At 39.2% G+C, this 23,330-nt stretch overlaps 1 protein-coding gene across 7 annotated transcripts in view; it reads left to right on the plus strand.

Moving 5' to 3' along the window:
• The first annotated feature begins 6,702 nt into the window (after positions 1-6,702).
• Positions 6,703-23,330, plus strand: part of DAAM2 (dishevelled associated activator of morphogenesis 2) — a 209,423-nt gene continuing 192,795 nt past the window's right edge. For 3 of the 7 annotated variants that reach the window (XM_050709543.1, XM_035557149.2, XM_050709544.1), the window contains exon 1: positions 18,887-18,938. The gene's annotated coding sequence lies outside the window, so the exon portion shown is untranslated. Of the gene's footprint in view, positions 6,720-17,444; positions 17,595-17,744; positions 17,786-18,886; positions 18,939-23,330 lie in introns of those variants that run through there. The other 4 variants (XM_035557155.2, XM_035557129.2, XM_050709546.1 and 1 more) reach the window with 4 other exon arrangements.

Consider the following 23,330-nt stretch of genomic DNA (forward strand, 5'->3'; position numbering starts at 1 on the left):
ATCAGAAGAAAGTTAGATGTGTTTAGCTCGACTGGTCCCTTCAAATACTGGAGGAAGCATGATAAGTTGTGAAAGAGTACTATCTGATCACTTACGTTAGGAGAGGTTTGATACAGAATGTGAAATCAAGAACCTCTATTCCAAAAAGTCTTTTTAAAGATCATTGAAATGTCTTTCTAGAAGCATACTAGGAATGAACAGGCAAATACAGTTTAAGTATTTTCCCTTCTGCCAAGCCACTTGATGAAGTTAACCTCTTTAGTTCATCTTAATCATGCTGGTATCTCCATATCTGGGAGAAATGTGTATCTATCTTCTGCATAAGGTCATTGTCAGTGCATAGTGTGGAGCTTGTAAAAAAGACCATGCTCTACCTGCAAGACAGTTGTAATTTTTATGCTGTGGGGAATCTTCAGTCAACTTCATAACTGAAAAAAAGATTTGGAAAAGTGCCTATTATTAGAGAAAACATTAAAGAGCTGGTTACAAAGATGCAAGAGTTGTAGGCAATCTTCCTATTGATACCAGACAGAAAGAACTGTTTTCAGTATTTGTATTTCCTACAGCTTTGAAGGAAGTCTTGAAAAATGGAGCCTGAAAATGACAGCTAATTATTTCAGATTGTGTACTGGTCTAGAAATTGTATCGTATGATGGAGGCCTAAAAAACTTTGCTTTCCTCTGAATTTCCTTTGAATGTTTAAAATCTGCTCTATGTTTTCCCTGGGAAATCACCTGGTACTTGAATAAATTTCAGCATTTGCATTTATTCTAAACCTTAGAGATAAGGGTCGACCTTTCTTCAGTTACAGTTTTTGAGAAAGTGCTCCACAGAACATGAGCAACCTATGGGCTTGAAATGATTACATGACTGTGTATAAGATTAGAGTTACAGGATCTGGCAATTGTGTGTTTTAAAAAGCTCAACCTTTGCGTTCGGAATTAATAGCTGTAGCATCCTAACTAATCATCTGCTTTCGTTCTTGTAGTTTTCTTCCGATTCAAAAATAATACAGGCCATAGGATACAGTGGAGCTGGCAGTTCAAGGGCTTGTGTTCCATTATGTCACCTAGCAACTTCACACGCTTCCAAATAAACAGCCTTGTAAGTTTTTATAATAGCCCAAACTTTTAAGTCCTTTCTTTTTTTTCCAGAGTTTTACTTTTCATGGACTTTACTTATTCTTGGCAACTATCATGCTGTTTGGCTGAGATACTGATTAGAAGCTAGAACATTAAAATCTTTCCATAGATCAACTGGAATGGATGAAGGGCCAAAACTCTTGCCAAAGTGTGAGTTTGTCTCATCATCCAGCTCCTGGAAGCATTAGTGCCAAAAGTGTATCTTCTACATGACCAGAAACGTTTTTTTTTTGTTTTTTTTTTTTTTAGTGACCAGAATTTAAGATCTGAAACTTCGCCTACATTTAAGTATAATATCAGTTGAATATGTTCTATCAGCTCTGCCAGGAACAGTGCAACCTTTATTTATAAGAGATGTGGTAATATAGAAGTATACATACCTATATCTGAGTGGAATAAAAAAAAAAAAAAAGACAATATTTTTCAATATTTCAGGTATGGTCCCCAGACCCTATAACCTTTGCTTTTTTTCCTTGTGAGTTCAGTATTGAAGAAGTGAATGTTTCCATGTAAATTGCCTCGTTCAGCTTCTAATAGTCCAGCCCTTTGAGAAGAGCAGGGATGTTTCTTGTAGGCTACTGTTCCCATCTGTTTCTTAGGAACAGGACTACATCTTCTTATGCGTTACAGATAGAGTTGGAAACTACTTTAAAATTTCACTGCTGTCCTGATGCAAAATGCATTAATATGTTTCCTAAAAATGTATGTCTTGATAGACTCAGCCAAAACAGAAAAATCTTAAAATATCCTCCTGAGCTCTTTTATATATACATACACACATGCATACGTGTGTTTGTTTATTTGGTTTAGAATGAATCCAAATCCTATGGTGAAATTAAGGCATCCTTAGGATTCTGACTGCAACTGGCAGTTTTTTGTTAAAGCCAATTTTTTTTTCTTCTCCCTTCTAAATGGTAAACTGCATCCTTTGTTGCAAACTACAATGTCATAAGTGTTAGCAGGACACTCACATTAACATGCTTCGAATGCAATGCTGATGTTTTCTGCACAATTTCTCTAGCTCCCTCTCACATCTTTCTTTAGCATTATAGGGTTTTTTATTCATTATTATGTCATGAAACCTCCCATAGCCTCTTGTTGATCTATCTCTGACCAAGGGATAGATAAAATGCTGGGTGACAGTGAGTAGAAAAGGCTGTGGTTTGTTATTGTTGTTGGGTGGTTTGGTGTTTTGTTTTGTTTTGTTTTTTAATCTGAAAAATGGTGAGAAATGCAGATTCTTGTGTTCAGTTCTACTCAACACATAAATCCTTCTATGGTCATTTTAAAATCTTGCTCTTGTTTGAAGAGTATTACAGCCCCATCAGCTTCAACAGAACATTATGAAACATAATTATCAGTCATTGATTTATAATAGTACTTAGTAAACAAAGTCATAGACTAGAAGCTTTGTTGGGCTCTGTGTAAGTTAAGGAAAAGAAGGAAAGAAAGAGAAAGAAAGAAAAAGAAGGGAAAGAAGGGAGAAAGGAAGGGAGGAAGGAAGGAAGGAGGGAGGGAAGGAAGGGAGGGAGGGAGGGAAGGAAGGAAGGAAGGAAGGGAAGAAGGAAGGAAGAAAGGAAGGAAGGAGGGGAGGGAGGGAGGAAATATACCTGCACCAAACAGCTCTGCTATCCAGTTTAGGACAGGAGGCAATGCAGGAAAAGAAGGAGTTAAAAGGAAAAAATGTGGAAAATATTAGCAAAGTACTCAGAGGCTAGAACTCTCCTATCAAGCTGTGATGACTAAAATGTTATAGAATAGACAAGGACCTTAAAAACAAGCAAAATAATGTAATAAAGAAGGGAGAGTTATTGGAGGATGCACAGTCACCAGCAGCATGAACTACGTGATAGCTGAAAGGATGATTTTTGCAATAGCTTTCTGAATGTGTGTGCAGAGGGGAAAACATGATGGAAGGTGATTACAACCATGGAGTAAAATTCAATTTTGTAGTTCTGAAGGGCAAGGGTAAAGGCCTGGCTCTGAGTTTCATCGTTATCATTAAATGAAAATTAAGGGTGTGATGCAAGGAGGTATATTGATGGAAGCTCTAGAATATATGTAAAAAGGAGAACTCCAGCCAGTAAAATAATCGGCATGTCTTAAATAATGTAAAAATGGAAAGGAGTCAGGAAAGTGAAATATTAGTTTGGAGGCAAAGGGAAACAAAGGTATTGGACAACTTGAGGGCTTTTGGTCTGACCGTTTGTTTGGATGGAAAAGACTGAAGCATGCTCTGAGTGAAGAGAGGGGAGAGTGAGTAATTAAGAAAAATACCAAAAGGTAATAGTTGATCTTACGAGAAGATAGATTAGGACAGGGTGACTAGAATATGTCACAGGACATGATTAGATGAGCAGATAGGAGCTTTCATATCTGCAATGAGATGGAGGGAGTTGTACAAGAAGACTCTCTATAGGGAAACAAAAGTTTGCATCATAGTCTGAGTAACACGACATGGCTAAAACTAGGGAAAATCATACTTCCCAGTTACATTCATCTCAAGAAGGTGCCGTAGTGAACATAGTTAAATACTTACACAGGCTCATTTGTCCATACACATGGAATAATGACATGCTGTAGCCAGGCAGTCCTGACATTAGCACATTTAGCTGCAGAGTTGGTTATCCCTTTTTCTTAGAGGAGAAAATTAAGACATGGAGAAATTGAGCAATGTGTCCAACTGTGCAAGCAGAGCCTGAAGTGAAAATAGAGAAAAACGGTGTCCTCATTACCAAGCCACTAAATACCTTAAAAGACCACCACCAACCTTCCAACTAAACTTTCCATGTATTTGCATCCTGATATAAACAAGGGGTGAACAGAACAATGTACAAGTCAGTGCGGCTGTGTTCATGTGGTAGCACTGGTAAAGTAGCCCGTTCTCCTGGCATTTGGTTTTTAATACTGTTTCCCCCCATACAATTCTGTGAATAGGTGGGTTCTACGCATGCTGACTCGTACAGCATCCTAATAGCTACAGAAAGCAGTATTTTCCAAACTAAAAAGAAACAAACAAACAGAATGATTTATAGAAGACTGACATCAAAGCAATGTAAAACTAAGTGCTCTTGAACTGTTTGAAACCAAATAGAATAGCTTTTATTTAGGCATGTTGCAACAGTATTCCCAGAATTTCTTTTTCTTTTTCTTTTTCTTTTTCTTTTTCTTTTTCTTTTTCTTTTTCTTTTTCTTTTTCTTTTTCTTTTTCTTTTTCTTTTTCTTTTTCTTTTCTTTTTCCTATTCTTTTTCTTTTTCTTTTTCTTTTTCTTTTTCTTTTTCTTTTTCCTTTTCTTTTTCTTTTTCCTTTTCTTTTTCCTTTTCTTTTTCCTTTTCCTTTTCCTTTTCCTTTTCCTTTTCTTTTTCTTTTTCCTTTTCCTTTTCCTTTCCTTTTTCTTTTTCCTTTTCTTTTTCCTTTTCTTTTTCTTTTTCTTTCTTTTCTTTTTCTTTTTCTTTTCTTTTTCTTTTTCTTTTTCTTTTTCTTTTTCTTTTTCTTTTTCTTTTTCTTTTTCTTTTTCTTTTTCTTTTTCTTTTTCTTTTTCTTTTTCTTTTCTTTTTCTTTTTCTTTTTCTTTTTCTTTTTCTTTTCTTTTTCTTTTTCTTTTCTTTTTCTTTTTCTTTTCTTTTTCTTTTCTTTTCTTTTTCCTTTTCCTTTTCCTTTTCCTTTTCTTTTTCTTTCTTTTTCCTTTTCCTTTTCCTTTTCCTTTTCTTTTTCCTTTTCCTTTTCCTTTTCCTTTTCTTTTTCCTTTTCTTTCTCTTTCTCTTTCTTTCTCTTTCTCTTTCTCTTTCTCTTTCTCTTTCTCTTTCTCTTTCTCTTTCTCTTTCTCTTTCTCTTTTTCCTTTTTTTCCTTTTTTTTCTTTTTTTTCTTTTTCTTTTTCTTTTTCTTTTTCTTTTTCTTTTTCTTTTTCTTTTTCTTTTTCTTTTTCTTTTTCTTTTTCTTTTTCTTCATTTCTGCTGCTTTTTCTACTTTGTATTATTTCTATTCTATCTTATTATTTTTATTATATTATTTTTAGTTTATTTTTCCTACATATTTTCAAGTAATGAAGGAAAAAATATTTTTTTTATGGCAAAGTTCTTTTTTTTTGGTTTAAGTAAGCCAACTACTATTGCTCATTCAAGTCTCGAATGCCAGATGCTTTTAAGGCTGGGTGATTTTGTCACATGCTGATGCTGTGCGTCTACAGTTGAGAAATCTTATAAATGGTAAGGGTTGGTATCCAGGGACTGCAGACATCAGTTATTTGCCAATGTGAAGAGGCAGACTTCCTGCCTGAGTCACTACATTAAAATGAAAAAAAAAAAAAGGTTTGTTTACCCAATGTCACTCTTACATCTGTGTCTTGGCCATGGATCCTGTAGTTAGTTGTTATTTAGACTTATCTAGTATGTTTCACTTAAGACTCCCCAAGCATGTAAAAAATCAGTGAGTTTCAATTTGGAATTAAATTCTCTTTAAATCTAGGCTAAATCTAGGACCCTGAGTTTACCAACAGAAGTCACAAGATGTATTTTACCCATCTTTCATGTATGACTGAAGAACACAGAAGTTACGTAAATTGGCCAAAAATGAAAAAAAAATTATAATAATTAAAATCCAAAATAGCAAACAACATTTTAATAGTTAACAGGTATGTTGCATTTTATCTCCTTTATTTCTTCACAGAATCAGAATCTTACTATAATCATTCTCAAGAAAATTACAATTGTTTTTGATCTTTCACATGATGTTTATAACTGAAATGATGAGTCATAAATGCAACAGGAATGCCTGTATATCCTAATGTCAGAAAGTGATGTTCCTAAAGACCTTAGAGGTATTTTTTCTGACAGAAAAACACATACCAGTAGCATTCATGAAGGTATATTATTATTAATCTAATAGTATATTAGGTATATTATTTATACTATAGATACAGTGACAAGATCAGGAGCTCTGTAGTTGCTCAACTTTGCATTGTTCTGTGTCTCCCAGGAGAGGGCAGTGGTTTGAAAACGCTCCAGTCAGATTTTTCCAAAGCTATACAAAGATTGCTTATAATAACTATCAAGTCCTAGATATGATATTTGAAAACATGGGCCAACTCATATACCAGACAGTCTCTGTGAAAAACAGGAGTTTCACTTGTACATAAATTCATTTCAAGATTTTCTTCAGAACACAATTTTTATTGCAAATAAGTAGCCCATAGGTAATTGCTTTTATAACAACAGATATGATTGTTAACAGTTACTGTCACCAAAGAAGCTATTCTTTTGTGAACTATGAAAAAAATGTCAGCCTGTGTGTAGTCTAGGGATATAAGAGATGCAATAGTTTATATTAGACAAAATGATAGTTACAAAACAAACAAACAAACAAAAAAGACATGCAGTAAGGAGTTTGTATGTCCAAAGGCTTGTCCACTTTTCGAGCTGTATAAATCTAATAAGATGTGTAAGGACTCCCTACAATTTTTTTTGTTTTGTTTTATATTTACAGAGGTGAAGTTTGATCCGCTGAAAACATGTGAAAAGAAACATTACTTGAAAAGGAAAAGAAACAAAACAAAATCCCTGTCTACTGCTTACTTTCAGGTAAATAATAGCTATTTAACTACTGAACAGAAATTCACATATACAGAGTAGGATCTGTCACTTTTCAAATGAGATACTCCAGTAGTCTCACCTAAGAGAGTGATTTTGAGTGACCTAAGAAGAAAGAAACTCTCCTTCTAGGTGAGTTACACAGCTAGGTTAAGGAACTAAATTGTCACTAGGAATTTACCTTTTAGGGGAACTCATATTGTTTGCTGTGTCTATTGAATAATTTAAAAGAAAAGTTGCAGCAATAAAACACCATTTGGTGGAAATCACCCATCGCAATAGGAATTAATCATCTTACCTTCATGTAGGTTAGTCTTATTTTGGCTTAGTTTAAATAACTTAAGAACAGGCAGGAATTTAATCAAGTTTATGTATGCTGTTTTCCAAACAGTATATTTAAAGGTGTACTTTTATTATAATTACTACTAATAAGTGTCCTTCTATTGTTAGTTATTGAACATTTAAAATTTTCATTCTACAGTTGTGATACAAGGCCTCACAGGCCTTACATAGGTCCTAGAGTATGCTAAAGCATCTCCAGAAGCTTAATGTCATGTTGTTGAAGTGAATGTGATTTGGAAGTAGCCCAAATGATGGCTGCAAAAAGAAAAATACTGGGAAGGATTATATAACATCTCAGAAAACAGCTAGACTGTCTGATAAGCAATTCTTTAGATTACTTATTGGAGTTTCAGAATAGTGCTTGGTAGACCTGAATCATGTTGGCATAACACTCCTTTGAAATAATTGTTTTATGTTACAATTGTTAACTAATTTGTACAGTTATTGAAATATTTTTCTTTACATTTGAAAGTCTCCAGGTGCCAAGTGTGTATCATAATTTTCTTCCGCTGCACATAAAATTACTTAATGAATATTGGCTTGCAGGATTATTATCCTTCCAGCTAATTCCCAGTCCAACTCAACTTGCCTTTTCCTGGGCTTCTTGCCACATTCCATTTTTCCCTATGCTGTTGATGTTATGTAGGACTGAAATGTGGAATTATCTACAGTTCATAAAAGAATCAAGTACCTTAGGCTGTTGTGTTCATCTATTATTAATAGACAGTAAATGCAAACATGAGTTAACAAAAGGCAAAGGATAAACACATTTAAGCCAGACCAGTTCCCAGAGAAATAATTTAAAAACTTGTCAAACAATTCTTGAAACATGGAAGAGTGATGATTTCCCATAGATTCATTGTATATATTCTGGCACTGTAACTTTTGCTTTATATAATATTTTTTAAAAACTTGAATAGTAATTTCCATTGGAAGATCTCAAAGACGTTTACAGATATCAACAAAATCGGACTTGTAACACCAATGTGAAGAAAAGAAGCTGGCTAAGTAATTCGTTGCCAAAACCATATCTTTGCCCCAGTTAGCAGCTTTGTGTTATTCTGCCAGTACAAAGTTTCACAAAATACTTAATTCACCAATTCCTAATTACTCTCCTGCATTTGGGTTGCTTTTACAATCCCTAGTTTCTGTGGATGCTCATGGCCAATCTCTCATATAAATTAATTATCCTCAGAGGGTTTATTTCTGCATGAAGGAAGTCATTTTGTGATCCCTTCTACCACTTCCACGCATTAATGTATGCCAGTAGTCCTGCACTTCTGGAATGGCTTCTGAGGGCTACTGTGTCTGGGCTTAATATAAAGCAGTTTTCATCAGTTTCAGAGTTGGGGAGGAAGCAAAAGTGTCTTCATCCTGTTTTTTTCAACCAAAGCCGGCATCCATGCCAGTGCTTAGCTGATAATTTCTTAGTTGTGATTCACTGTTCAGTAGTCCTGGCACAACAAATACAGTCTCTTTCTCCAGGCTGACTAGCCCTGTACTACCTTTCAGCCCTCATTGCATTTTTCTACCCGTTTAAGCTGGTATTATTTTTATCTGATCACATGCTTAAAGCTTTGGTCTGTTGCCACCAGTCATAAAAATATCCTTTTTCTTATAATTTATAATATTATAATGAAATTGCATAATATTGTTTCTAAATATCAATAACATTATATTGCATGATTATTTCATATATAAACCATTGAATACTCACATGCTTTGAGCATTTCTCTTATGAGCAACTTGTGTTTTCATAAAAAATGAATAAAATAGAGAGCAAATAGAAAGCAGCCGTTTTCTCCCCAAAACAAAAATAAGGACTTACTGCTGAATTTTGGAAATTGTATTAAGAAAGAAGAGCGGGATCCACAGCTACCGCCTTCTGCACTTGTATATGTTTAAATAAGTACAGTGTCTGTAAAGCAATGTCTTATTTTTGTGCATCCATTTGACTGCTTTGGGCTTCCTGACACTATTCTTGAGTGTGTATCTTTCCTGTCCTTAGAAACAATATATTTGCCATCCCAAATAAGAAAAATATAGAGAGACTTTTGTAATTGCCTCCATACCAGTGATTTTCTCTCGTCTGTATGCTAATTCCATATAACTTATGTTAGTTTAATACGACATGACATGCACACAGAAAAACTTTTGCCATTTCCTTATGTTATTCAAAAGAATTTTTCTGCTATCAAGATATTCAGGAAGACAAGCACAGTCATCAGAAATAATTGCCCAGTTGTTGTCTTTAGCCCATATGAAACAAATTATCAGAAACCCTGTCAAATCAGGTACTCCAACAACAGAGGAGGATAAAGCAAGGAAAGTGTTCACGTAAGATTATTCTTCATCATCTCATCCAATTGTGTATTGTCAATGCAAGCACTAAATAAAAATAAGTTGTTGTTCTTCAGCTTTTCCAGTCTGAAGAGCTCACAGATCTTTAGAAAGAGGAATGATACTAACTTCACAGCATCCATGTCAAGCACTCAAATCTGTAATACCCATTTTACAGGTGAAGAAACAGACCCAGATAAATGAAGTACTCCAAGACCTAAAACATATGTACATGTTCTGCACAAACTGCCACTTTCATGTCCTGGCTAAGTTGATCCAAATGTAATTAAATTTTTACACCTTCCCATACCTGCAAAATTCATTTGAAAAAAAAAAAAAAAAGTGCAGGAACAAAGCTTTTAGATTTTAGATAATTTCTGCACCTAATCAGGACATGAGTCTTCTAATACCATTTTTTATGACACAGAATTTTATAAAATGACACAAAAAGTCATAAAATTGTTTGTTTGAGCCTGCCACCTTTCCATCCATATTGGAATAATCAAAGGAAAAGACAAATCAAAGATATGTAGCCTATTCTTGATACACTGCTTAAAAAAGTTCTGTCTGAAATGGTTCGCTACTGCTAACTTTCACCAATGGCCTGTCTTCTCCTATAAATGGGTATATAAGAACAAAATGGACTAATTTGTAGCACATTTGACAATATGTTGTACCTTGGTCTTAGAATATACTGAGCATCCCGACTTCATTCATTTCAAACTGCTTTGGGATTCTAAGGAACACATTCTGGGTGGGCCCCACTTGGAGTGCTACATCCAGATCTGGGGATCCCTGCGCAAGAAAGGTGTGGGCCTGTTAGAGCATATCCATGAAGATGATCAGAGGGACAGAGCACCTCTCCCATGAAGAAAGGCTGAGACAGCTGGGGATGTTCAGCATGGAGAAGAGAAGGCTCCAGGGAGACCTCATTTTAGCCTTTTGGTACTTGAAGGGGGCTTATAAAAAAATGATGGAGAGTGCATTTTTACATGGGCAGATAGTGATAGGACACAGGAGAATGGTTTTAAACTAAAAGAGGGGAGATTGAGATTACATGTTAGGAGGAAATTCTTTACTGTGAGGGTGGTGAGGACACTGGCACAGGTTGCCCAGAGAAGCTGTGGATGCCCCATCCCTGGAGGTGTTCAAGGCCAGGCTGGATGGGGCTTTGGGCAACCTGGTCTGGTGGGAGGTGTCCATGCCCATGGCAGAGGGTTGGAATTAGACTGGCTTTAAGGTCCTGTCCAACCCAAACCATTCTATGATTCTATGATTCAGGAGAGCAATGGGCTTAGACATGACAGTTGGTATTCTGGTTTATTTTTGAGAATTTCCATCTTCTCAGGTTTTAGTGAAGTTTTGGATAAGTTTTTATTGTGTGAAATAATCGTGTGGTTAACCCACAACACCATTCCATTACATAATGTACTTACTCTAGTGAGATGCTTCCTTTTCCTCTTGTACTGCAGGGACAATTTTAAGCCCCCTCATTTTCTTCTGTGCAGTTGAAATTAATTTCTCAGTTCTGGTCTCTGCGTCTGCTGCTGTTTAAAGACAATGAGACAAAAGAGTTTAGTTGACTCAGATGTGGACCCATTCCTATGACCCACTCCCACTCTCATTGTCTTCTGCGAAGTCAGTATTTGTCGTTGCCTGCAAGTTATTTCTTAGCAGCTGTCTCTTTTCTTCATGTTACAAAATTAATTTGCCAATCTTTGTACTCACAGGATTTGAATCACAATTCTGTGTAGTCTTTGTGAAAATAATATGGAAATAGCACTTGTCTTTTTTCCTAATGGACAGTCATAGCTGTTCAGTGTCTCATTCTACTTCAGACACAAAAACCTGATGCTATGTGATATTGAATATCTTAAACCATGGCTAAATATACAGATGCTAAGACCCAGGGGAATCAGCATGCTCTTAGAATAAACTTCTAAAGCTGTTTGTCTTCACCAGAAGTCTGAATATGCTGCGATCATAGAGTCACCTCTCCCCAGTTCTAGTCCAAAACTGGATTCTTCAGATGAGTATTCTATCTTTAAACTCATTCAGTTACAAGATCTGGAAAAAAAAAACCATAATGGAGTTTAGTAGCTTTCTGTTTAATCCCGTGAATTTACTCATTTCCATAGATTATTGGGCAGGTTACAGAAACATAATGTTCACAATAAATACATATGTCACATGATAATTTTTTCTTCATTTTTTGGTATTTAGTAAGTGTAAAGGAGACAGAATACCTAAATGTTATGGTTTAATTTTGTTCTGTTTTCTTTTTTTTTTTCATTTCTTACATTGTAAAATATTATGAAATGCTTCTTGATATTATCAGTTAAGATCCTGTAGGTAGGCTATCTTAATTCCCCCATCTGCAGCTGAGGTAACCAAGGATGCACAAGGTCACTTTTGGCTGGTCTAGTGATAAAACCTGGGTCTCAAGCATAGCAGTCCCTACAGTTCCTAGAATATTTGTGCCAAGTCTTTGTGCTTGTGGCTGAAAGATTGTACCACACTTCAGAAGAAGTCAAGAACTTTCTTAAATTTTAATGCCCCAAAAGACACTTAGATATGTCATGGCCAGACTGTATCACATCCTGAAATGGCAACTCTGCAAGAGGAGAGTGGTATGGTCACACAACAGCAGTAGAGCAAAACTCCTGTATTCAGGTGACTTCAAGAGATGCTGATAACTTGTAAATTTGGTAGGATTACATGAAAAAAGGTTTTGGAATTGATTTTTTCCCCCTATAATTAGCAAATGATATTGAAATAACAACAGTAAAGAGCTTAATCATTGGTAAACCAAAGCATCTGAAAGTGTGGAAGTGCCAAAGTTACAGCACAAACTCTGCTTGCACTGCTCACATTTTGTAGATACTCTTTCATCCCATGCATCAGGCACGCATCAGCTGTGGCTGCAAGGAGAAATAGAATTGTCTTGAGCTAAATGTCTTGAGCTAAAATGCAGGGAGCTGTGTCCCATCCCACATTCTGCCACAGCTGTTTTACATGAGTAGTGGATAAACACATCCCTATCGTAATGTATTTCATGTAAGTTCACATGGATTTTTTAAAATTTGATATCTGTCATTTTCCAACATTTGTTCTTCCAGCCTTAGTGTTCTTTCAATGTTGTTAAAAGTGTAATGTGGTTAGCTATAGTTTATTACGCCTTTCAGGTTTGCTGGTTTGACTCTGTGAGCCACTGATATACTTGCATCCACCCCCACAGAAGAGATTTTCTGAAAAGTTGTTTTAAACCATTATAGGAAGTGACTCAGGATAATTGCCAGTCTAATAGGCTCTCTTGGCTTCCTGGAGTATTTTAAATATAAATCCGTTGCAAGAAGAGAGAATGTCTAGGAAATAAAAGAAACAGATGATGCCAGTCAACACTTAAATTTGATACAGTCCACATAATCTAACTCTCCTTCCCAACCAGACTCCACTGATGTTTTATAACATATGGTGATTGCTGTTAACATGGTGTATCATTGGTGCCACTTCTGTCTGTATGTCTTCTGTGTATGTATTTTTTTTCCTCCACATATATCTCTAGCTTCTTTGAAGCATCTGTTCTCCAACCATGCTCAATCCAGTACGTGTGAGAAAGAAGCCAAGAAACTGTTGTCCCACAAAGCTCTCAAAGGACCCTGGTTAACCTGAATTCACTATATAGTTTTTGGTGGAAAATGAAATAAATCTAAGTTAGCTCTGGGAATAACTAGTTGGGCTGTGATATATTATAAAAATGATGTTTAATTCTGATATTATATATCAGCAGAACAATTCTAGTTTACAACTGTCCAAATAGTCTGGCCTGCTCAATTCTCTTTGGTCTCCTTGACTGGAGCAAAGGAGTCAGAGCTAAGCCACAACTCCCGGCATGGGACAGAGCTCTCTCTTTCCTGCCTCCTGTTCTGCCAGTGGTGGAGGCAGGGCGTGCTCAGCATGTGCTCTCTCTGCCTACCTCCATGTATGAGTACTCTACAGCAAGGTTAAGACTGTTGCTAAATTTAGTTTAAGGAACTCAGTCTATCCCTCAGTCTCTGAGTTCAGTCTGCAGTGTGTGGCAGAGATGCTAGTTTTGTAAGATTTACTCTAACACTGCGCCACTTCCAATTGGAAGCCCTTCTTTAGTTTTGTGAGCCTCATTCTCCCCCAATTCTGAATTTTTGTTGACTTTGATACAGGAAGAAATGGAGTGAAAGGTGCTGTCTTTTTACTGTCTGGCTGTAAATACTTGTTTGTCTAGTGTCACGCATTGATACTCAGACACTTAACCATCCTCTGCACGATCCCATGTGACAAAGGGAACATCTCACATACGCTGTAGTACAGCACCAGAATGTGTCTCCTTCCCCCTTATCTAATAGACAAAGTACAATCCCTTGCGTAGGACGTGGCAGTGTCTTAGAATGATCCTTCTTGCTGGCACATGCCCATCTGCTACACAGAACCAGCTTCCCTTCGCACCTGATTACTGGCACCTGGCAAACCATGGTGCTGTTCCATGCGTTAGAAGTGAAGGCATCTAGGAGATCTGCAAATGGTTTCACTCTGGTCAGTCCAGTAGTGAATTAAATCTGGGCGCCAAAGTACACAGAGGATAGGATTCTGTCATGCAAAATGAAAGGAAAATCACCGGGTGGATTTAAAAGCTACGGCCAAGGCTGTGTGCATCTGAGGACAAAGACAGAGCTCTCTGCATGCTTTGGTGTGTGCTATTCTTTTGAACATATGCCATAACTTTGCATTTCCTGACTTCAGTGGATTGGAAAAAAAAAAAAAAGCACTGGCTGAGTGCCAAAGCTGAAATATATGCAGAAATAACATTCATAGCAATGCAGTGCAAGGGAAAAGACAGCATCTGAATGAACCTCATGCTTCAGGGTGTAAACGATCAACTGTGGAATTAAAGAAAGTATTTTCTCTCTTCTCTCCCCCCCACCCCCCTACCATTTCTTATGTAATGTCACAGTCCACAGCTGGCTGGATGTATCATGTTTTCCATTCTTCATGCTCTGAATCATCAGGTATCTACTGCTTGAGGCAGTGTACAGGCCTAGAGAGCTGAATGGTCTGTTCCACTATGGCAGCAAGACTGGTATTGAATATGGTTTCATTTCCTTTGGTTTATTATTTCGTTACGCAGTACTAAGGGAGTGACAACTAGAGTGGTTGCTCCTGTGAATATATAACAAAACTGTTTTGGAGCTGAGGAACACATGCTCTCTTGTTTTGCCAGTCATGTGCTAGTGATGCAGAGGGTCCTACTCTGTTCTCTGATTTTCGGGACTGAGTAATGCTTACGTTTCTGTTGGTCCTGTGCACAAAGGTGATTTTCACCCTCTAAAGGTGCCTACCTCTAGAATCTTTTGGGAGAAGTACTGCTTTAAATAAATCATCTTTCAAATGGAGCAAATTGTGCTCATGCACACACACACACTCCTAGTCCACTGGAGAAAGTCCTGGTTCTCCTCTATATGAAATAAAATTACATGCTGTCTGCAGATGGGATCATCATGCTCTTCGTATCATGGTGTTATGTTCTGCAAAGGGCTCCTGTTGCTTCTTGTGAAAAGAAGTCTTATGTGATTCAGTGTACAGGTTATGAGTATGCAACCATACACAACTGGCTATACTTTTTAAAAAAATTTATTTTGCGGAAAGAAACACAACAGATTTGTGGAAATACTGACTTAATCTGCAGTAACTGGAATGCTGTAGCACTTCTGAGTGGGGATGGATGTTCTGCCTTGTGTATCTCTGAGCTAACTACGTGTTAAGAGGCATGTCCCTTCAGGACAGAAATGAAGTGTGCTACTGGGACGCAGGGCAGCTTTCCCTGTCATTGCCTGTATCATGGGTAGCCAGAGCATTTCAGTCTCTTGGCATTTCAGTCTTGCTGCAGAGTCTTTTGTAATGAAGACATCCCACTAGCAGTTGGGTCACAGTGTAAGACAGGCTACAGTTATTAATGGTTTACTTCTGTGTGATAGTCAGAATTTCCACTGTTCCTCCTTTTCCACTCTTTACGAAGTAGATGTATTATAATCCTATAAATTCATCAGAGAAAGCAGGAGTCATGGATAAACATCTTATCTTCAGCTAACAACAGAAGTCTTTACTGTGCGTTTGAAAGTTTATTAACCACAGCAGCTGAGTCAGTGAAAACTGCTCAGAGGTGGAACTACCCACAAGGAACAGCTCTGGTATTTTACAGTGAAGCCCTGAATCGTTCTGCCCTTTAGAATTTCCTGCAGATTGTTATGGGACAAGCTGCCAACAGGCAGCGTCTGAACTCCAGGGCTGATCTTCAAGAAGAGTGTGCAGCATGGCAGGGTAGGGAGTCACATACTGAATTATCCTTGCTAATCTTAAGACGACAAGTGGCAAATGTAATAGCCAGAGGGGACAGTACCCTTGCTTGTTTGATGTTTGGATTGCATAGTTCTAAGTGGGCACTTTCCATTTACACAAAAAATGTTTTACTTCCTTTGCTCAACAGAATACTGCTTTGGGGCTGAGAACATTTTCTTGCTCCTGAGTCTGCCAGATTCTTAGACCTATCTCATAAGTACAAAAGTGGAAATCTTTTCAGAGAGACACCATTTTCTTTTGGAGTTTTTCTCAAAGTTTTTTGGTCATAGTGATGATACGGCAATGTATGGGGCTAGCTGCCATCAGAAAACTATCAGAACAAACTTGATTTGAAGCCTTTTGAAATTGATCAGATGATTTTTATTGATTTGAAAGAGCCCTGGCCCATGCCCAAAGATGATGATGAGAAGAGAGAAGCAGAAGAGAGAAAGCATATGCTCATGAAAAAAATAATCCCCACAGCCCCGCATGGTAAAATTACTCTGCCAGTAAGCTGCACAGAAAAGAGCCTTGGCTTTACATTTTGAAATAGCACTCGCATCTCCAAAAGTGGTACCGGGACACATACTTCTTTTAACTGTTTACAAATGGAAATGATGGGGTATAAAAAAAAATAACAGTTGCTTATAATAGCAGCACGTTTGTAGACTTCTCCCTCCAGAAGATGTTGAATAAGTTTTGAACTTCTTAAAGAGGTCTGTCTATAACCACCACTCAAGGACTTTCAACATATATCACTTCACCTTTGAGCCCCAGTTTCCTCATCTCTTAGATGGAACTACGGATACTTACAGGCTTACAGCCAAGCTCAGCTCCTACGTGCAAAACAAAGAGGTCTTATCAGCCAAAATTTGTCACCACTTGCCTTAACAGGATTATACCATGAGAGCATTTTGCTCCTCAAGTACTGCTTAACATTAATGCTAATACTTCTGCTTCAGTTTTTGCTCTAGCATCTCTTCTACATAACAAGTGGCTTTCACAGCCAGTGAAATATATAGTACTGTACAGTAAGCTGGCATGTACCAAAGAAATGACAGAAACAGAGATGCAAATAGGTAGAGAATAATACAGATCAAAGATCAAATGAATTTTCTGAGCTGGTATTTATCTGAGATGAGACACTTCTAGAAGGTATTTTAAAGTTAGGAGGGAAGTTGGCCCACATGTCTGGAAAAATGTTCCAGCTGAAAGGGTTTAGTGCAAAACTGAAAGAGGATGTGGACAAGATGCTTGAGAGGGCTGTTTCACTCCTCTTTTAGTTAAATCCAGTCAAAGCCTGGACACAGTGGAGGGCTGTGGGCTAGGAGCGAGGCCTCTTTTCCAGGCTTGAAGCGAACACTGTTTAGGCACAGCTGAGAGACTGGAAAATACTGCTTTCCAAATGGGGACTTGCATGGCAGATAGTTACATCCTGGGTGTGGATATAATATACCATGGGCAGAAAAGTACAGGGATTGCCTTTTGCCAGGGACTTATGCAACCACATCTGTAGTTACCCACCATCTCCTCCCTGACCCCCCTTGGAGTGGGTTTCTATCCAAAGGTGTAAAATTTACAAATCTAGGCTTTACCTAGAAAAACTTTTAGACTGTTCATGCCGTAAATATCTCTTAGAGGCTGCCTGACGTCAGAGGATTTGGAGAGGGAGGCTGGTCTGAAACTGAAAACAGCAGCAGTTCCAGTCTCACTGCAACAGTACAGCCAGCAAGAGGAACAGCAGAGGCATTTCTCTATGTGGATTATAGGGCTGCAGAACAGGGAGGAACTGCACAGAGACACAGGCACTACAGTGTAAGTGCAGCTGCTGCAGCAACTCTTCTCATGTTTTTGCTTGTTTTCAAGAACAAATCCCTACAAGTACTGCTTGCTTTTTTTTTTCCCCCTTTTTTTCTTTTCCTTTCTTTTTTATTCTCCTCTGAAAGATCCCGAAGCCAGCTTGGCAGCACAAGGATTCAGGTTTGGCTTGGTTGCTTCTCCCAAAGGTACGCAGAGGGGCTGACCATGCAGGCTATTGCAAGACTCTGTAAATGGTTTGGGGTGACGGGGGACGAGGGAGGTTGGGGAAGGAGAGGGAAGGACGGATCTTTGGAAGACTACAAAATTAACTAGAATCCATCTCCTTCATGTTCTGGTATCAGAACAGCAAAATCCCTTATAATCCCTAGGCAAAACCCAACTTCCTTAGTGCATTTCACAATGCAGGATCTGTTTTTTTAACTCTTTAATCCCTTGTCATATTGTGCAGCAAGTAGCTCCTCTTTCCTTATGGGGAGGTCAGGACACTTCCTGGCTCCCTGACAGTGCAGTCCTATCCCACTTCTGTTTGCCAGGCTCCTGATGGTAAATAATCCTAACGTGAGTATAGGATACTGCTTGCTAAGTCTGACAAACTTAGTGCCTTGAGTCTGCAATAGCTTGATATTACGGGAAACCACTGCTTCTGCAGAGGAAGGAGGCATCTCACATCCAGAAACTAGCTGTAACAGGGTGACACATGAAGGAGGCAGCTGCTGGAATTAAAGTCTCCTTGTGAAAAACCTGCAGAAGTACTACTGCAGACAGACAGTGTAAATCTTAAGGAAAACTAGTGATTCTTTTATTATTATTATTATTATTTTTTATTTTTTTATACCTCAGCAACCCAGAGATTTCCAATCCTGCCCCACAGGAAGGAGGTGTTTTCAGTGGGGCACTCAACTTTATTTATTTACAATTAAAATTCAGTGCCATTAACCTTACCTCCTTCCACCCTCACCCAGCTGGATGCCCCTCATTCACCCCCCAGCAGAGGTGGGAGCAGTTCTGGGGACACAGCTGTCTTCCTCGGTGGCATCTTTGCTAATCAGACCCTTGACAGAACCAGCTGGTTTCCCCAGGTGGGTGGAAGTGTCTGGTGCTTCCTGTGTGAAGTTGACATACTTAGCCAGCACTTGCAGCTCTAGAAAGCTCTTTGCCAGCTAGAGTGCTGGGTGGAGAGATGACGCCCTTGAACATAAGCATGAAGCTGGGCTGAGAAGCAGGAGCTAAGTGAGTTGCACAATGTAGAGTGGCGCGCTGCTTGGAATTGGCTTCAGCCAACAAGCAGTCACAAGAAAGGCTGTTGCAAGTCACTGCTCCCTGGGCTGAGTTGTTTTGGTGAGAGAATAAGTCTGCAAATACTTTTCCCCCTGGAGGTAGCAGAGTAGGTTGCTGGGGCAGGCGGGAGTGAAGGTGAGGGTGGGGAGGAGGGAGTTTTACAGGAGTCACCCCTGCAGAATGAAACTGGGCAGAATTAGCTGTCCTGAAAGCAGCTGCAGGCATGTCCCTATCCGTGACTGGGTGGTTGATGTAGCCACTGTGCTGGCTGATGTGATGGGGTACCCTTACTGGGCAGATATTGAAGGTCTAATTGCTGCTGGGGGTGCCACACTGTGCAAAATGAGGTAGATTGAGCTGGACAAAAAGCAACCGTACTGAGCGTGTGTGTAAGGGAGCCTGTGTTCTCAGAGCTGGGATGTACTTTGGAAGTGGAGCCTCCAGACATAGAAGGAGTTGATCTGGGGTTTGCGCTGCTTTACTCTGATATATCAGAATCCCTTTTCTCTCCCTGCTTTATTTCTTACCAGATTTTGTTCCCAGTATCTTAGCAGCTCCTTTTCCTAGAAACTACTTTATCATGTTGGCTGGCAATGTGAAAGAAAACAAATCCTTAAAAACTGTAGTAGCTTGTTAGGAACCTGTTTGCCCCAGTAAAAGCCTGAGAGCTTTCACAGCCGAGACAAGTGTGTGGGAGCAAAGGACGCTTTTATTTAATTCAGCACTTGATGTGTTTCAAGTGCATTGGGCAATTTAGAACTAACAGATACAAAACTGGAGAAAGCTGTGAGGGTGGGAAGAGGGACCAAGGAGGAGAAAATTCCACGTTTGTGGTATATTAAGCTGACTGCTTCCTTTCTGTTTCAGTTTCTCACTCTGTCCTCCACCCTGGAATCCCACTGGGGAATGACACAACCTGCAGGGTGCTGCGAGTTTGGGAGTTCCTTGTGGGCTGTTTAGGGGAGAAGTTACTCTCTCTGGGGGAAGTATGGGAGGGGGACTGGGAAAAGAGTTACTGATCTTGCAGGAGATAAACTTAGTGTCTTATAGGAAGTTATGGGCTGTCACAGCATCCTCAAGTTTGAATTCTCTGTACCAGGGAATTGCTAGTTCTTCCACTGGTGGACACTGCCCCTATAGAAGTAAACGAAATAATCACAATGCAGACATGGCAGATGTCTTTTCAGTTTTTCTTTGTGAAACAGAAAGCAGTTCCCTATTAGAGTTTATGACAGTCACAGCGCAACCCTGAGGTTTTAGAGGTCTATATTATGTGTACTGAAATGCTGTCTCATGGTTTCAGAGAGCTGAATAAGCAAATTCTCTGAATATCTTAGTGGCCTTACCACACTGTATCACTTGTCTGCTGCTGTTCCTGCTGGTTATTTTGATTGTGCTCCTCACGTAGAGCAGAGATCATTCAGTTCATCTTGAAATCAGTCACAAAAATTTTCCTTACCAAGTCCAGACATGGCATGCACTGACTGCATTTTTTTGGCAGGGAGGCACAACAAGAGCTCGAAGGCATCTCTCAGATAGTTCTGGTTTTGCTCCATCTGCCTTAATTGCCATAAATTTCCCCCAAGGCCTGATGGAATCCCAGAAAACCATCTAGTCACCTCAGGCCAGCCATCTGACCCAGCTGTTGAGCAATCAGGGGACACCATTTCCTGACACTTAGGGGAAGGATGTGTGGGAGGTTTGGCTCTTGGTGCTTTAAATGCTATGAATTTTCAAACCTGGGTCAATCCTGTGGTGATCTGACCCTCTCTCTCTTTCCTGCTCTTGCAGCCCCGGGCGAGCACAGCATGTTCCACAATTAAAAGAAAACCGGCTGCTCTGATTTTCATTGGGTGGAACAATTTGTGTGTATTTTCTTCTGCTTTTTGTTGTGTTATTGATTGACACTAGTGTCTCTAATGCTTTTCTGTTTCACCAGCCATGCTTCCTAATATCCCGCTCCTTTGAAATGGTGCATTTCCAGAAAACTGGTAGTCCTATGACTCAGGATCTATACCAACACACAGTAAATCTGAGTCATTTCTCATCTTTCTGCAGTTCCATTTAACACTGAAGTTCCTTCTGTTTGGTACTACTCTGTGTGTATCAGGCTGAGGACTTATCTTCCAAGCTCTGTGTGGGTATTAAATTTCATAGAGCTATGTAAATTAGTTAAATGGGATTTATTAGGATGGGTTCTCAGCCAGTGTAAATAGGTGTGGGGGCTCCCATGTAGCTAGGACAAATGTATTTCAGCTGAGGATTTGGCTCAGTGCCTTCATAGTGGTAATGAGTGACCTGAGGCACAGACAGTGCAAGCCTGCTGTCATTTGTACTAGTCAAAGTTTTCTGTAACTCTGTATTGTTCAGAAAACTTATTCTAGGCTTCAATTAGAAGTAAGTTCAAATAGCATCAGAATTTGGTCCAGAGAAACTGAGTCCCAAGTTGTGCAAAGTAACCTGTAATTTTGGCTCTTTATTTTTAGTGTCTCGTTAAGGCACTGAGATGCTTGAAAACTAAGACAGCCAAAATTATAAGCTGCTTTTGAAATGCTGGCTGACTGGCTTGGGCAAATCTACACAGTGGGTTTGATTCTTCTCACGTGCTTTTTACAGCAGTGCAGCTCCGTGCAAGTCAGCGGAGTTACTGCTGTTTCACAGCAGCAGAAGTCACAGAGGAATGTATCCCATGTTGCCAGAAGCTCCCATGAGCTTTGGTATGTCAGTCCTGTGCTCATATTCTGTTTTTCTTGAAATATTCAGGATGTGCCCTGCTTTGATTTGCTGAGAACCATGTAGCCACGTGACCATGAACACATCGCACGCTAAGCATTCCCGCTGGCAATGCAGGCTCAAGATTTCTTAGGGCTGTGTGTTAAATGTGGGCCTGATAATGGTCAAACAGGCTTTTCCCTACAAAGTATTTCCCTTAAGCTTTGTGTCCAGTGTACGTGCTGCCCAGATTTCATGTTGCATGTTAGATTTATATTTTCAATTTTTTTCCCATGTGGTATTTCAACACTTGAGATTCTGGCTTCTCCAGTGATCTCTGTGGTATCAGATAATGTCTTCTCATAGCAGGAGTTTTCTAGTTTGGGGACAATGCTGAGTAACGAATCTGACCAGGAGAATCACAGAATCGTCTAGGTTGGAAGAGACCTCCAAGTCCAACCTCATCATTGGATCATCTAGTCCAACCTCTGTCCTAACACTAACAAGACCTCCACTAAACCATATCACTAAGGGCTACATCTAAATGTCTTTTAAAGACCTCCAGGGATGGTGACTCAACCACTTCCCTAGGCAGCCCATTCCAATGCCTAACAACCCTTTCAGTAAAGAAGTTCTTCCTAATATCCAACCTAAACCTCCCCTGGCACAACTTTAGCCCATTCCCCCTCATCCTGTCACCAGGAATGTGGGAGGATAGACCAACCCCCACCTCTCTACAGCCTCCTTTAAGGTACCTATAGAGAGCGATGAGGTCTCCCCTGAGCCTCCTCTTCTCCAGGCTAAACGACCCCAGCTCCCTCAGCTGCTCCTCGTAAGACTTGTTCTCCAGACCCCACACCAGCTTCGTTGCCCTTCCCTGGACTCTCTCGAGCACCTCCATGTCCTTCTTGTAGTGAGGAGCCCAGAAGTGTCTGTGGTTTTTGGATTTAGTAGAAAAGCTATTCTGAGAGTATTGTAGGCTTATACCAGTGATAAGGGTTCTCAGGAGTTAGGAATTAGAGAGACTTAAGGTGGAAAGAGGGAAGTAGATAAGAAAGGGAGGAGATGGAATTTAAGGAGTAGGGGCTGGAGATCAGAATGATGTGTTTAGACTGCGGGAAAATGGAAAGAGAGGTAACCTTGAGGAATGGAGGAAAACTTGGCAGTGAGGGAGGAATAGGCTCCCTCTGTGAATAACAAGTGCTTACTCACTTCCCAGTTTTGCTGGCTTCAAAGTAATAATCACTGCAGTTGATATTACTGGTCATGAGCTTTGAAGTTGACATTTGCTTTCATTCAGAGTATTTTCCTCTTCACTGTGTCCCAAAATGGCTTAAATGCAGGCAATGCTTGTGCCAGCCCAGCTCTCCTCTGAACTGAGGACAAAGCATATCTGTGGTACCCAAAAACTCTCCTCTGTCTCCTTGGTATATCAATTTTTTAAGAAGGTATTAAAAAGGAAGCGTTTTCACTCTTACAGCTTTTATTTTTCAAGTTAGTGAACAAGCCTGATTTGAGGGGATCTCTATTTTGTTTGCTCTTTTGAGGAAGAATGCTTTTAGCTGCTTAAACAGTTGAATTAATAAGCCATGAAGTCTTAAGAGACTGAAATTTACACAGTACCCTATAGGAAAATGTTCATCTTGGAAGTAAGTCATCAGGTCCAATTTTGCTTTTTAAGGTCTGTGCTGAAGATATGTTCCCAGGGAATTTCTGTAAATTAAAAAAGGAAATACGTGT

The sequence above is a fragment of the Cygnus atratus genome, chromosome 3 (genome assembly GCF_013377495.2).
Source record: "Cygnus atratus isolate AKBS03 ecotype Queensland, Australia chromosome 3, CAtr_DNAZoo_HiC_assembly, whole genome shotgun sequence".
Classification (NCBI taxonomy): domain Eukaryota; kingdom Metazoa; phylum Chordata; class Aves; order Anseriformes; family Anatidae; genus Cygnus; species Cygnus atratus.